Source organism: Chiloscyllium plagiosum, unplaced genomic scaffold, assembly GCF_037043375.1.
Source record: "Chiloscyllium plagiosum isolate Xiang-an unplaced genomic scaffold, Cpla_swu_hap1 HiC_scaffold_2, whole genome shotgun sequence".
Classification (NCBI taxonomy): Eukaryota; Metazoa; Chordata; class Chondrichthyes; order Orectolobiformes; family Hemiscylliidae; genus Chiloscyllium; species Chiloscyllium plagiosum.
In genome coordinates, this window is record NW_028270140.1 from 96589495 (window position 1) to 96603357 (window position 13863).

Here is a 13863-nt window from a genome sequence, read left to right on the forward strand (position 1 = left end):
CCTCTCCCTCCATCCTGCCCTACCTCCCCCCCTCTTGCAACGTTTGCAAATGGGACCCAACATCTTAATGTTCAATCCAGTATAATACTGAGAGAGTTGAGATTCTGAACTCATGTCATCGCTCCAAATGCCTTACCTCCCGCACCATCCTGTCTCCTTCACCCTGCAACACCCCTAGCCTATCCGCCCCTCTCCATCCTACCATTCCCTATCTCTCCATCCTGCCCACCCCCTCCATCATGCCCTATCTCTCCATCCTGCCCACCCCCTCCATCATGCCCTATCTCTCCATCCTGCCCACCCCCTCCATCCCTACCCTCCTCCTCCCCCCTCTCCCTCCATCCCTACCCTCCTCCTCCTCCTCCCCCCTCTCCCTCCATCCCTACCCTCCTCCTCCTCCCCCTCTCCCTCCATCCCTACCCTCCTCCTCCTCCTCCTCCCCCCTCTCCCTCCATCCTACCCTCTCCCCCTCCCCTCCCTCCATCCCTACCCTCCTCCTCCCCCCTCTCCCTCCATCCCTACCCTCCTCCTCCTCCTCCCCCCTCTCCCTCCATCCCTACCCTCCTCCTCCTCCTCCCCCCTCTCCCTCCATCCCTACCCTCCTCCTCCTCCCCCCTCTCCCTCCATCCCTACCCTCCTCCTCCTCCCCCCTCTCCCTCCATCCCTACCCTCCTCCTCCTCCTCCCCCCTCTCCCTCCATCCCTACCCTCCTCCTCCCCCCTCTCCCTCCATCCCTACCCTCCTCCTCCTCCCCCCTCTCCCTCCATCCCTACCCTCCTCCTCCTCCTCCTCCCCCCTCTCCCTCCATCCCTACCCTCCTCCTCCTCCTCCTCCCCCCTCTCCCTCCATCCCTACCCTCCTCCTCCTCCCCCCTCTCCCTCCATCCCTACCCTCCTCCTCCTCCTCCCCCCTCTCCCTCCATCCCTACCCTCCTCCTCCTCCCCCTCTCCCTCCATCCCTACCCTCCTCCTCCTCCCCCTCCATCCCTACCCTCCTCCTCCTCCCCCTCCATCCCTACCCTCCTCCTCCTCCCCCTCCATCCCTACCCTCCTCCTCCTCCCCCTCCATCCCTACCCTCCTCCTCCTCCCCCTCCATCCCTACCCTCCTCCTCCTCCCCCTCTCCCTCCATCCCTACCCTCCTCCTCCTCCCCCTCTCCCTCCATCCCTACCCTCCTCCTCCCCCCTCTCCCTCCATCCTTACCCTCCTCCTCCTCCCCCCTCTCCCTCCATCCCTACCCTCCTCCTCCTCCCCCTCCATCCCTACCCTCCTCCTCCTCCCCCCTCTCCCTCCATCCCTGCCCTTCCTCCCCCTCTCCCTCCATCCCTGCCCTTCCTCCCCCACTCTCCCTCCATCCCACCTCCTCCTCTCCCCACTCTCCCTCCATCCCTACCCTCCTCCTCCTCCTCCCCCACTCTCCCTCCATCCCACCCCTTCTCCCCCACTCTCCCTCCATCCCTACCCTCCTCCTCCTCCCCCACTCTCCCTCCATCCCTACCCTCCTCCTCCTCCCCCACTCTCCCTCCATCCCTACCCTCCTCCTCCTCCCCCACTCTCCCTCCATCCCGCCCTTCCTCCCCCACTCTCCCTCCATCCCGCCCTTCCTCCCCCACTCTCCCTCCATCCCACCCTCCTCCCCCACTCTCCCTCCATCCCTACCCTCCTCCTCCTCCTCCCCCACTCTCCCTCCATCCCACCCCTTCTCCCCCACTCTCCCTCCATCCCTACCCTCCTCCTCCTCCCCCACTCTCCCTCCATCCCGCCCTTCCTCCCCCACTCTCCCTCCATCCCGCCCTTCCTCCCCCACTCTCCCTCCACCCTGCCCACGCCGGTCGCTCTCACTCTGTCAGCGGTGGTGCTGATGCTGCTGATAGTCGACGCCAGGGGCTCGGCCATTGCCTGTGCCATGCCTCCGGGTCTACAACCTCAGTGTATTTAAATCAAAACCGGAAACGGAACGGGTGAGTAAGAGGACTCGACATTAGAACAGGACCTCATTCAGAGAGCTGCAGGTCCCTCTGCGCCCGTCCATGACTCTCCGACTAACCGTTACCTCGGCCCCTCCGCTCGCGCTGCCAACGCCGCACGCTCCACTCGGTCCCACAACAATAAGTGTCCGCACGATCCACCTCCGCAGCCCAGCTTCCCACTTCAGTTCCGCCTTTACAGCTTACCCTACAAGAGGCGAGTGGTTGTACACTAATTTTAAATTTATGAAATAAGTTATTTTATTCTAGTCAAACCAATCAAAAAGTGTTCTTATTCAAATGTGAAGATCTATAATGTCACAAACCTCATTCGACACGCTCTTTCAGACTGGCAGTCCTGTCAGAAGAATGCTAATGTGGAGCCTCATACATCTGTTAATGTTCTTCAGGATTTTGGGCACCAATGGAGGTAGTGTCATATGTGACTTGTGGAGGATTCCTTCAAATCAACCTATAATATTTGAGAAACTTCAAGCCAGCTTAACGAAATGACAATACATTAAATAGTAAACAGAAAGCAGTCCTGAACATAAGTATATAACCAATGGCAATTTTTAGGGTAACGAAGCAAGTTGAATACCAATGGAATTTCAAAATTTTATGCAGTCATTAAATCAGTTACAGCACAGAAGAAGACCATTCAGTCCATTGAATCAGAGCAAATTACTGCAGATGCTGGAATCTGTAATAAAAACACCAAATGCTGGAGATCACAGCGGGTCAGACATGGAGAGAGAGCTTATGCCCGAAAGAAGGGCTGAAGAAGGGCTTATGCCCGAAAGGGCTTATGTCCTGAAGAAGGGCTTATGCCCGAAACGTCGATTCTCCTGTTCCCTGGATGCTGCCTGACCTGCTGCGCTTTTCCAGCAACACATTTCCAGCGCAGACCTCACTTTCTCCATGGAGAGAGAGCAAGCTAACATTTCCAGTTTAGTAAATTCAGCAGAACGAGCCATCTAGAATGGAAACGTTAGCTTGCTCTCTCTTCATGGATGCTGTCTGACCCGCTGTGATCTCCAGCATTTGTTGTTTTCAGTACACTGAGTCCTTGTCAGAGCCCCTCAGAACAATCTTTATAATCATGGTCCTTAAACTATCTGGTTTGTGCATGATGAAGAATCTCACATTTCACTAAAAAAAATTCAGACAGATTTTAGTCTGGGATCTGATTTGTCCAATATTTACATCAGCTGGAATCGAAACATGATTGAAAAACTGCTTGAAAAGGAATGCAAGGCTTTATAAATATTGGCTTAGACTACAACAGAAAGGAAACTGTGATGAACTGTTAAAAAAAACACTGCTTTTATATCCAATTCATTGTTCCCCTTCTAGTTGAGAGGTTGAGAGGATAATTGAAAGAAGTTTCCAATATATTGACGAGATAAGTAGTAGAGATTAAAGTAAACTGCACTCATTGGCAGAAGGATATAAATGAGAACTCTCAGATTTTAATTGAGTGTTTTATAAATGATAATGATTAGATTCTCTACAGTGTGGAAACAGGCCCTTTGGCCCAACAAGTCCACACCAACCCTCCAAAGAGAAACCCACCCAAACCCATTCCCCTACCCTATATTTACCCCTGACTAACATACCAGGCAATTTAGCATGGTCAATTCACTTGACCTGCACATCTTTGGATCGTGGAAGGAAACCAGAGCACCCAGAGGGGACCCACGCAGACATGGGGGAGAATGTGTAAACTCCACACAAACAGGCAGGAATCGAACCCAGAACCCTGGCATTGCAAGGCAGCAGTACTAACCACTGAGCCACCATGCCGCCCCAAGTGAGACTGATAACATTTAAGAAAAATTTGAACTTCCAGTGAAGATGTGAAACGAATGCACAAAATTTCATATTTTAAGATTTTATTATAAATTCACCATTGATTAAGCTTATTCAGTAGATGACCTATATTTTAGATTACAGAAATGATTCCTAATTAACATTTAAATCTAACAGAAAATCTCGCAGCAATGTTATACTTTATTCTGTCCATCAAATAGACAGACTGGACTCGGCAAGATGGTGACGATTCTGTAGAACTGCTGTGGGCAGCTCTGCCTAACAGCCAAGGCAAACTGGTGTTTTTTACCATCCCTGGCCTACTTATGTGGTGGGATTATTAGTTTAAAACCTTACAGAACACATATTTGTTAATATTTGGGAGTGGGAAGGATGCCAAAGAGAAAAGGAGCGAGCAAACAGCAGCAGGGAGGACACACCCCTGCAGGACCTATCACAACAGAGATTGCAGCACCAGCACCAGCCTCTCCTGGACCCCCCAGGGACCTGACAGACTCACAGGAATTGGCTGCGGCAATGGAGAGACTTACCTTGAAAGTTGGGGCTGCGATTAAGGAGATCCATGGGGAGTTTCATGCCCAGGTCCAACCTATTGCATCCATGCTGCAGAAGCATGAGCAGGAGATCCAGTGACTCGGGGAGCAGCTGGAGGAGGTGGCGGGTTGAATTAAGGCCTCGGAAACTGCAATGGCGTCCTCATCCAGTCGGATCCTGGTGTTGGAGCGAGAGGTGCGGGCCTTGCGAGACAATATTGACGACCTCGAAAATCGAGGTCGGAGGATAAATCTCCGAATTGTCGAGCTCCTTGAAGGTGAGGAAGGCGAGCAGCCAGTCAGCTTCTTTGAAAGCTGGCTGCTGAAATTTTTCATCCTTCACATCGAGTCCAACAGGCTGCAGATTGAAAGTGCTTATCGGGTTACAGTGCATAGGTCAGGCCCAGTGCAGCGTCCCTGCTCGGTCCTAGTGCACTTCCACTCATATAAGGACAAACTAAAAAGTGATAGAAGCTTCTAGGTTACTGGGAATAGATCTACAGGCACTGCTATACTAGGGGTCAAAAATCATGTTTCTCCAGGATTTCTCAGCAGCTTTAATTAGAAAGAGGACACCCTTCGATGAAGTTAAAAAGAGGCTGAGGAACCTGGGCATCCAATACTCCATGAGCTACCCTGCAGTGCTCCATTTCAGCCACAAGGACTCAGTTTATAAATTTGACTCAGCGGATAAAGCTAAAAACTTTTTGGACACTTCAAAATAGACAGATTGGCCTGAAGAATGTGGTTAATGTTTGATCTCTTTTCCTTCTTTCCCCGTGTTTTCCCTTTTTTTATTCCCTTCTTTCTATTGAATAATTTCTTGTTTTGGAAAGGGAGGAAAACCTTGGAATAAGTTGTTCCTTTTTTTTAATAACTGGATTTTCTGATTGGAAGTTTTGTGGATGTTCTTTGTTGCCTCCTTTTTTTTTGGTTTGTTCTGTTTCTCTTTTAGTCGCAAGTAGGGGTGACATGAAGCCAGGGATGGATGAAGTGCTCATCCTAACTTGGTCTTTTTTCTGTTGATTTTAGGATTATCTCCTTGTTTTTTTTCTGGCCTAAGGCTGGGGCACAGTCTGGGTTTGAAGGAGCTGTGAAGGAGGGGATGGGTGAGTGCCCCCTATGGGCAGGGGGAAGAGTCTTCAATTCAAGGTTTTATAGTTGTTTTTTTTTGTAGTTTTTTGGTTGTAATAGTTGTTTATAATTATGATGGAGCAGTTTTTGTAAATATAGTTCTTCGACTCTATGAGTCTTTATTTACTTGGCTCGACGCTTTGTAAGCAGGGTTCTCCCTCTGAGGGGGTTCAAGGGTCTCTGAAAGGGGATATGGCTAAGTGTCTTATTAAATGGTGCACCTGGAACATTAAGGGAAGTCATTTGCCTGTTATAAGAAGAAAAGTGCTTTCTAGCCTTAAGAGGGAAAGGGTTGATATTGCTTTGTTGCAGGAAATCCACCTTGATGATGATAAACACCTGAAATTACAACAGGGAGGTTATGACCGGGTATTCTTTTCATCCTTTACTACTAAAAGTAAGGGAGTGGTGGTATTTATTCAGAAAAAATCTTCCTTTCACATTATTAGAGCAGGGACGATTTGTGATACTTTAAGCCCTGATACATGGGGAGGAATATGGCATTTTAAATGTCTACTGTCCTCCGGCACATCCTCTCAAATTTTTGATTTGTGCTTTCTCGAAGTTGAGTGCTTTTGGAACACGGCACATTATTATATTAATTGTCTTTTGAATCCGACAGTGGACAGGATGCCTTGTGGGCCCCCAACTATTTCTTCGCAGGCCAAGCAAGTGGTTGACTTATGTGAGGAGTTCGGGCTGGTGGATATTTGGAGATGTCTTCACCCTACCGGCAGGGACTTCACCTTTTTTTCAAACCCACATAAATGTCACACGAGGATTGACCTCCTTCTGGCTCCCTTGGCCCTCCTGGATTCGATTATGAGTTGTAAAATTGGGAATATAGCTATCTCTGATCACGCGGCAGTATATTTGGAGGTTAAGGCCAAGAGTGAAGGGCTAGGTTTGTGGCGCTGGCATTTGGATCCTTTTCTCCTTAAGCATTCCAAATTTGTGGAATTCTTTTTGAAGGAGTTTCAGGAATTCTTGACAATCAACTCAGGCACGGCTAGTAGTCCGTCCATGCTATGGGAGACTGCTAAGGCCTTTGCTCGGGGATTAGCTATTTCTTATTCGGCTAGCTGGAAACGACAGGAGGAGGAACAGCAGCGTCTACTTGAGACGCAGTTGCAAGCTGCCGAGGCGGCACATTTTGTGCGGCCTTCGGTGACTAAGCTACAGCGGATCATGGCTTTCCAGGCTGCCTTGAATTCAATACTGACACAAAACGCAAAGAAAGAACTTGCTTTTGCTAGACAAAGGCTGTTCAAATATGGGGATAGGCCTGGGAAGTATTCAGTGTCCCTATCAAAAAGCGTGCTCCCCAATCCATTACCCTTTTGGTTAGTGCCCTCTATCTCCTGCTGGGTGGCAGGGCCTGGCAGGATATTAACCGTTATGAGAGGTCTGAGAGCAAGAGCTGGGAGTGGAGATCTCTTCTGAAACATGGGAGAACATATGGGAGAATGCTCGAAAGATCTCAGTCTGTAACAGGACATGCGCTACGCAGTTAAAAGTTCTGCACAGGGCTAATCTGGCACCAGGCCATCTGGCAAAGTTTAAAAAAGGGGCATTTTCAGTGTGCTCCAAATGTAAAATAAGTGTAGGTACTCTTACCCATTGCTTATGGACATGCCACAGGCTCCATGTTTATTGGATTGCTGTGGCGGGAGAGATAGGGAGGGTTTTGGGGACTGAAGTCAAAGTAGACCCAATATCTCTCCTCTTAGGTCTACCGAATTTACGATCTTTAGACGGGCAAGGGGAGAAACTATTTAATATTCTTTCATACTGTGCATAGAAGAATATTCTGATGAACTGGGTGTCTGAGAACCCGCCAGGCTTGCTGGGTGGCAGAAATTAATGATGGAGCACATTCCCTTGGACCTTTTTACAAACTTGGTGCACCACACAACAGACCATTTTTATAAGATTTGGCAGCCCTACTTGAGTTATTTGGATATTGATTTGTCAGTTATCTTAACTAGGGTGTTTGTTTAACCAGGATGGTTAGGTTTGTCAAGCCCTGTGCCCTGGTGGGGGTCTCCTGAGTTAAGATGGGTATATATACAATGCTCCTGTTCCTTTGTTTGGAAGCTCTGCGCCAAGCATAGCTGTTCTGTATTTTGTGTTTTTTTGTTTTGTTTTGCTTTTCTTTGTTTTTTTTTGATCTATTTGTTATTTACTTATTTGTTGGTGTTGCTTTGCACAGTGTTAGGGTTTGTTTTGTATTATAGGATAGGTTAGTCGTTAGCAGATAGTAGTTATATTGTAATTTGTGTTTTTTTCTCTTTTTATTATACAGATATTTGTTATTGATTGTATTTTTCAATAATTTTATATGTTTGTAAAGTTAAAAAAAATTGCTAATAAATATAATTACAAAGAAAAATAGACAGACTATTCCAAAATCAGTGTGCAAGGATTTTTGGTTCTCAGGAATTTACTCCCCCCCCAACCACTCACACACAAACAATTAATTTCCATTCCCAGCCTGGTAACTTTTAAACTGCGTGCTGCCTTCTACAATTTTCTTCTTCTAGCTTAAGCTAAGTGAATATTTCCAGCCTCATTTTAAGTTCTCATAAGTTCGATTGTTTCAGTGAGTGCAGCTTCCACTCACACCAGCATGATTATAGAATCATAGAATTTACAGCACAGAAGGAGCTGTTTGACCCATCATGTCTGTACTGGTTCATGATCACGCTTTCCTTGCAAACCACCCCTCCCATTTCCAACTTCGCTTTCATACCCAAAGCCCTCTGTGTGTCATCTTTCATAGGCCTTCATACAGTATTTAAATCTCTTTAACCAGGTTTCAGCCTCTGCCTTTGTACCAAAATAGCAATTACCTATGTCATAAATGACATCCTATTGATACCTAAATATCAGGCTGTTTGTCTCATACAGGATGAGCAGAAATTTCCTCCTGTTTTGGAAATACCAATGCCGTTTTTGGCCGGTTCCAGACTCAGTTATAGTCATAGAGATGTACAGCATGGAAACAGACCATTGCCGACCAGATATCCAACCCAATCTACTCCCACCAGCCAGCAACAGGCCCATATCCCTCCAAACCCTGCCATTCATATACCCATCCAAGTGCCTTTTAAATGTTGCAATTGTGTCAGCCTCCACCAGTTCCTCTGGCAGCATATTCTATACACGTACTACCCTCTGCGTGAAAACGTTGCCCCTTAGGTCTCTTTTATATCTTTCCCCTCTCACCCTAAACCTATGCCCTCTAGTTTTGGACTCCCTGACCCCAGGGAAAAGACTTTGTCTATTTATCCTATCCATATCCCTCATGATTTTGTAAACCTCTATAAGGTCACCCCTCAACCTCCAAATCTCCAGGGAAAACAGCCCTAGTCTGTTCAGCCTCTCCCTATAGCTCAAATTCGCCAACCCTGGCAACATCCTTGTAAATCTTTTCTGAAACTTTCAAGTTTCACAACATCTTTCCGATAGGAAGGAGACCAGAATTGCACGCCATATTCCAACAGTGGCCTAACCAATGTCCTGTACAGCCGCAGCATGACTTCCCAACTCCTGTACTTAATACTCTGACCAATAAAGGAAAGCATACCAAACGCCGCCTTCACTATCCTATCTACCTGCAACTCCACTTTCAAGGAGCTATGAACCTGTACTCCAAGGTCTCTTTGTTCAGCAACCCTCCCAAGGACCTTACCATTAAGCATATAAATCCTGCTAAGATTTGCTTTCTCAAAATGCAGCACCTCGCATTTATCTGAATGAAACTGCATCTACCACTTCTCAGCCCATTGGCCCATCTGGTCAAGATCCTGTTGTAACCTGAGGTAACCTTCTTTGCTATCCACTGCACCTCCAATTTTGGTGTCATCTGCAAACTTACTAACTGTACCTCTTATGCTCATATCCAAATAATTTATGTAAATGACAAATAGTGGACCCAGCACCAATCCTTGTAGCACTCCACTGGTCACAGGCCTCCAGTCTGAAACACAACCCTCCACCACCACCCTCTGTCTTTTATCCTTGAGCCAGTTTGTATCCAAATGGCTAGTTTTCCCTGTATTCCATGAGATCAAACCTTGCTAACCAATCTTCCCATAGGGAACCTTGTCGAACGCCTTACTGAAGTCCATATAGATCACATCTACCGCTCTGCCCTCAGCAATCCTCTTTGTTACTTCTTCAAAAACCTCAATCAAGTTTGTGAGACATGATTTCCAACACACAAAGTCATGTTGACTATCCCTAATCAGTCCTTGCCTTTCCAAATACATGTACATCCTGTCCCTCAGGATTCCCTCCAACAACTTGCCCATCACCAACATCAGGCTCACTGGTCTATAGTTCCATGACTTGTCCTTACCACCCTTCTTAAACATTGGTACCACGTTTGCCAACCTCCAGTCTTCCAGCATCTCACTTGTGACTATCAATGATTCTGTCAATACCATCTTCATTCTTCCCCCTGTGACTTGCCCCGTCTATCGACTCCCTTTCTCAGATCCTGGAAGACTAGAATGTCTGTGCAGTTCAGGGATATCTCTTATGTGACCCTGTAATCCAATCCTACAATAGTTTCGTCTGCACGTTCTGCATGTGAAAACCGATCTCTGTGGCAATGTGAAACACATGTATCCTTGTATCCAGGTGGAAATGCTGATTAGCAGTGCTTTAGACATTAATTCTATTTTATCTTGGAATTGGTTAGCCAGTTTAAAGCATAACTATTTACAATTCTACATCGAATCCCAGCAGTGTGGAGGCAGGCCTTTCAGCCCATTGAGTCCACATCAACTCTCAAAAGATCATCTCACCGAGAGCTACCCTATCCCTATAACCCTGCATTTGCCATGGCTAATCCACATAGCCTGCACATCCCTGGAAACTTTGGGAAATTTACCATGCCTAATCTATCTACCCTGCACATCTTTGGACTGTGGCAGGAAACCAGATTACCTCAAAGAAACCCATGCAGACACGGTGAGAATGTGCAAACTCCATAGACAGTTGCTCAAGGGTGGAATCAAACCCAGGTCCTTGACCCTGTGAGGTAGCAGTGCCTCACCCTGCTTGGTTCACCGGTTCTTTGTGTTTATTTTTCATGTATCTGCTTAGAGTGTTCTTCACTTTTCAGAATTTGACTGGGATGGATGCTAGGAAATTGTTTCCGTTAGGCGAGGAGACTAGGACCCGTGGACACAGCCTTAGAATTAGAGGGGGTAAATTCAGAACAGAAATGCGGAGACATTTCTTCAGCCAGAGAGTGGTGGGCCTGTGGAATTCATTGCCACAGAGTGCAGTGGAAGCTGGGACGCTAAATGTCTTCAAGGCAGAAATTGATAAATTCTTGATGTCACAAGGAATTAAGGGCTACGGGGAGAATGCGGGTAAGTGGAGTTGAAGTGCCCATCAGCCATGATTGAATGGCGGAGTGGACTCGATGGGCCGAATGGCCTTACTTCCGCTCCTATGTCTTATGGTCTTATGGATTTTTCTGGCCTTCAGTATGACTTGAATTACTTTCTACAAAGTTGGATCTTCTTTGGACTTGAATAGATTGAACAAAGACAATTCTGGCAACAATTCACTCTCTTTTCTATTCTCATTGCTAGATTCCATATCCTCATGTTTGTAAAGATCATTAGTAAAATTGACAATGGATTTTCCTGGAAGATTGTGTTAAACCTTGCCCTTTCAAGAAATCTGTTGAGTCTTAAAATAATTGTCAAAAGCTTTTATTGTGTCAGCAAAAGGATGTGTACCCTCTTATTTTCTGAGAATTTAAAACATTGCTATAGTAAAGAATGAATGTGAATATAACAGTCAATTAAGTGATTCTGCTTTTCATTTGAAACAATTCTTCTGAATACCTCCTGAGGACCTGGAGTCTAACTGTCTAATTATCAATTCTGGGGAGAAGAAAATGCAGTGTACTCATTGACTGACTATTTGGGGTCGGGGTCAATCAGTTGTGTCACTCCAGAGGCTCCTGCACTGCCAGACATTTGACCAGAGCCATCTGTTTCTGACTACAAAGGTTGCCTGTCTGGCTACAGGTATTCCTGAAAGTCTGATTGTGAAGGTCTGATGACGGGACATCCAGCATTATGATCCCTGATTATGTGACATTTGTTCACAGTTTTAACCCAGTTTTTACACTAATCTAAATAAATAGATAATGCAGGTACCTTTGCTACTTTTTTCAAAACACTCAAGAATAAAGCTGTGGGACTTCGCCTTAGATAATAATATTGTTCTTTGAAATCAGGCACAATGTCTTCAGTTAATCAGGCCTTGAATTTGAAACATTCTTCAACATGTTTCCTACCATTCAGTGTACAATTTAATACTCTGAATTTCAGTTATGTTACTAGACAGTACCTGATCTACTTAGGAACCATACCTTTTTTGTTTAAAGCAGGCAATATTTGAAATCCCAGGTACTTCCTAAGAGAATGTTCTACTCATATAGTCATAGAGTCATAGACTTGTACAGCATGGAAACATACCCTTCCGTCCAACCTGTCCATGCTGACCAGATATCCCAACCCAGTTAGGTCCCACTTGTCAGCACCTGGCCGATATCCCTCTAAATCCTTCCTATTCGTATACCTATCCAGATGCCTTTTGAATGTTGCATTTGTACCAGCCTCCACCACTTCCTCTGGCAGCTCACTCCATACATGTACCACCCTCTAAGTGAAAAAGTTGCTCCTTAGGTCTCTTTTATACCTTTCCCCTCTCACCCTAAATCTATGCCCTCTAGTTCTGAGCTCCCCGACGCCAGGGAAAAGACTTTGTCTATTTATCCTATCCATGCCCCTCCTGATTATATAAACCTCTGTAAGGTCACCCCTCAGCCTCCAATGCTCCAGGTAAAACTGCCCTAGCCTATTCAAGCTCTCCCTATAGCTCAAATACTCCAACCTTGTAAAGCTTATCTGAACTCTTTCAAGTTTCACAACTTCTTTCCGATAGGAAGGAGACTAGAATTGCATGCAATATTCCAACATTGGCCTAACCAATGCCCTGTACAGCCGCTACATGACCTCCCAACTCCTGTACTCAATACTCTTGACCAATAAAAGAAAGCATACCAACGCCTTCTTCACTATCCTATCTACCTGCGACTCCACTTTCAAGGAGCTATGAACCTGCACTCCAAGTCTCTTTGTTCAGCAACACTCCCTAGGACCTTACCATTAAGTGTATAAGTCCTGTTAAGATTTGCTTTCCCAAAATGCAGCACCACACATTTATCTAAATGAAACTCCATCTGCTGTTTCACAGCCCAGTGGCCCATCTGATCAAGATCCTTTTGTAATCTGAGGTAACCAACTTCGCTGTCCACTACACCTCCAATGTTGGTGTCATCTGCAAACTTACTAACTCTATCTCTTATGCTCACATCCAAATCATTTATATAAATAATGAAAAGTAGTGGACCCAGCATCGACCCTTGTGGCACTCCACTGGTCACAGGTCTCCAGTCTGAAAAATAACCCTCCACCACTACCATCTGTCTTCTACCTTTGAGCCAGTTCTGTATCGAAGTGGTGAGTTCTCCTTGTATTCCATGAGATCTAACCTTGCTCACCAGTCTCCATGGGGAATCTTGTCAAATGCCTTACTGAAGTCCATATAGATCACATCTACCGCTCTGCCCTCATCAATCCTCTTTATTACTTCCTCAAAAAACTCAATTGAGTTTATGAGACATGATTTCCCATGCATAAAGCCATGGTGACAATTCCCAATCAGTCCTTGCCTTTCCAAATACATGTACATCCTGTCCCTCAGGATTCCCTCCAATAACTTGCCCACCACCGATGTCAGGCTCGTTGGGCTATAGTTCCCTGGATTGTCCTTACCACCTTTGTTGAACAGTGGCACCACATTAGCCAACCTCCAGTCTTCCGACATCTCACCTGTGACTATCGATGATACAAATATCTCAGTAAGAGGCCCCACAATCACTTCCCTAGCTTCCCACAGACCTCGAGGGTATACCTGAGCAGGTCCTGGGGATTTTTCACCTTTTATGCGTTTCAAGACATCCAGCACTTCCTCCTCTGTAATATGGAAATTTTTCAAGATGTCACCATTTATTTCCCTACGTTCTATATCTTTTATGTCCTTTTCCACAGTAAATACTGATGCAAAATACTCGTTTAGTAACTGCCCCATCTCCTGCGGCTCCACACAAATGCCGCCTTGCTGATTTTCGAGGGGTCCTATTCTCTCTCTAGTTATCCTTTTGTCCTTAATGTATTCGTAAAAACCCTTTGGATTCTCCTTAACTCTATTTGCCAAAGCTATCTCATGTCCCCTTTTTGCCCTCCTGATTTCCCTCTTAAGTATACTCTTACTGCCTTTATAAACTTATAAAGATTCACT

General features: G+C 46.1%; 1 protein-coding gene and 1 long non-coding RNA gene across 19 annotated transcripts in view; one reads left to right on the plus strand and one right to left on the minus strand.

Moving 5' to 3' along the window:
- Positions 1-2136, minus strand: part of ppip5k2 (diphosphoinositol pentakisphosphate kinase 2) — a 151975-nt gene extending 149839 nt beyond the window's left edge. For 16 of the 18 annotated variants that reach the window (XM_043710134.2, XM_043710153.2, XM_087998779.1 and 13 more), the window contains exon 1: positions 1993-2135. The gene's annotated coding sequence lies outside the window, so the exon portion shown is untranslated. Of the gene's footprint in view, positions 1-1841; positions 1953-1992 lie in introns of those variants that run through there. The other 2 variants (XM_087998756.1, XM_043710058.2) reach the window with 2 other exon arrangements.
- The window catches only part of LOC148151943 (uncharacterized), a 95129-nt gene that overhangs the window by 42542 nt on the left and 38724 nt on the right, over positions 1-13863 (plus strand). The gene's annotated exons all lie outside the window — the stretch shown is intronic.